The sequence below is a fragment of the Pteropus vampyrus genome, unplaced genomic scaffold (genome assembly GCF_000151845.1).
Source record: "Pteropus vampyrus isolate Shadow unplaced genomic scaffold, Pvam_2.0 Scaffold7882, whole genome shotgun sequence".
In the NCBI taxonomy this organism is placed as follows: domain Eukaryota; kingdom Metazoa; phylum Chordata; class Mammalia; order Chiroptera; family Pteropodidae; genus Pteropus; species Pteropus vampyrus.
In genome coordinates this window covers 1-2,104 of record NW_011896663.1, presented here as the reverse complement: position 1 = coordinate 2,104, position 2,104 = coordinate 1, and the positions used below count along the sequence as shown (strand labels likewise).

The 2,104-nt window shown below is 33.9% G+C and overlaps 1 pseudogene; it reads left to right on the top strand.

The window, feature by feature from the left end:
- The first annotated feature begins 1,756 nt into the window (after positions 1 to 1,756).
- On the top strand, positions 1,757 to 1,875 carry LOC111734853 (annotated as a pseudogene).
- Positions 1,876 to 2,104: the final 229 nt, after the last annotated feature.

Genomic DNA, 2,104 nt, shown 5'->3' with positions numbered 1-2,104 from the left:
CAGACAACATGGTCAGCGGAGAGGAATATTCTGACTGGCTAGAACTGTGTTTCATGCCTACTCATATAATGAAAGGTGTAAAGCCAATTCCATTCAAACCACATCACTGAGATATAGGAGAAGCATGATTCCTCAAAGGAAGAAAAAAAAAAGATTCTATAATCAGAAAGGGAAATAGATACTCAACAACTCTCCTACTCTCCCCACTCCCAAATCCATTATATCTGCTAACCTAAATTTCAAAGGTGTAGGGCTTTGGATCTTTATTTTTAAAAGGTTCCCCAGGAATTTAGGAACCACTAGTCTACTCTATATTATAACCTTTATCATTTCTGGATAGATAGGATAACAGATAGAAAATAAATCGGGTCATTAATTCTTACTGAAACTCAGTAGGTATCCTGGGCTTCAAAGTCGCACTAATTAGATCCCCAGAAAGTATGTGAAGGACATGGCAGTATTTGCCATGAACTATAGTCTAAGAAATCCGTAGTATTACTTTGTATGAATGCCCACAGTATAAATTCCTGTTAAAATCATTTCTTGGTGAGTTGATGCTCTTTTTCCCATCAAATTATAGAAATTACTTATCTAATTACTTTTGCCTTCTTACTTGGGATGCAAGGAAGCTCAAAGAAATGTTATGGTTTTGCCAGAGTAATAATAATAGTCTTTTTGGCTAGTATTTCTTTCCTCCACTTCTTCATGACTTTGTCATACAATGTCTAATTTTATAATAATAATATGAGCCATGCCAAATCATACTGGGAAGAGAAATTAGAAATTGTTATTAAAAATTAATTTTCATAATTAGGAAATATTTTATAAAAGTATATAACATGTAGCCATATATGTGTGTGAATATACACACATGTGTATATATGTATGTATATAGAGAGAGACAAAAGGGACATTGATTTTAGTTTACAAATGAAATATTTCTAATGAATTAAGTTAAACAAGCACTTATTGAGCACCTACTATGTGTTAGGATCTGAAGGAAATATAAAGATAAAAAAGAGGTAACTCTCCTTTGAAAGAATTGACAAATAATACTGATAACTAAGGCATATGTAATAATTTCAAACAATAGAGATGATCTCAAGGAGTATAAGGGTCTGCTTATTAAGAGTAACAGCAAACCTTGACAGACAACTTGTTAGTGCTAATTTGACTATTGTTTCTAGATATATTGAATATACTGTTCAGAGGTATTTTTACTTGGGTCTCCAGCTTAGATTTCTCAAATGATTAGGGCCTGTGGCTAGTAAAAAGAAAGCTCAGAACTGGGGCAGGTGACCTTCTCTGACTTTTGGTTCTACCATTTAACAGCTGCTGTATGTTTCTCATCAGGTTCCTTTTCCTTTTGAGCTTTTGTCTCCCCATCAATCAAATGGCAATGATGGCTGCACCTAACCTAAAGGATAGTTGTAAAGATCAATGATACAGTTTATATAAAATAGTGGAAGCATCAATACAAATATTAGTTATTGATATTGTCATCAGCCTTAGAGATTTCCTGTAATCTTAATTCTTCTGTAGCAGATATTATATCCTCAAATTAAAGGTAATATTTATTATCTTGCTAACCCACAGAGATTTAGAGAAGCCTATTAGAAAATATCTCTCAATATTTGGCATATTTCAAGATCTCCAGGCACAAAATATCTCATGTTCTCTTTACTTTCTCAATTCCCAGCCACTGCACCCATATCTAGAAGTAGCCTCATGCTCTAAAATAAAAAAGTTATGATTTGTCTATGGCCGTGCTACCCTGAACAAGCCCAATCCCATCTTATCTTGGAAGCTAAGCAGGGTTGGGCCTGGTTAGTACTTGGATGGGAGACGACCTAGGAAGACCAGATGCTGTAGGCATAAAAAATAAAAAATAAAAAAATAAGGATTGTAAACGACAAGGTGCTTACAATCTGTGAGGTCAACCAAAGATTGCCTTGCCAAAAAAAAAAAGTTATGAATTACCAACTTCTGAGTTTTCTCTGCCATAGAAAATTGGGCTTACATTTTCCTCTTATTAGAAAGTTTGATATTAGTGAAAGATTTTTAAATTATATGATGGCCCACAAAAAGTTCAAGTTCATCCATA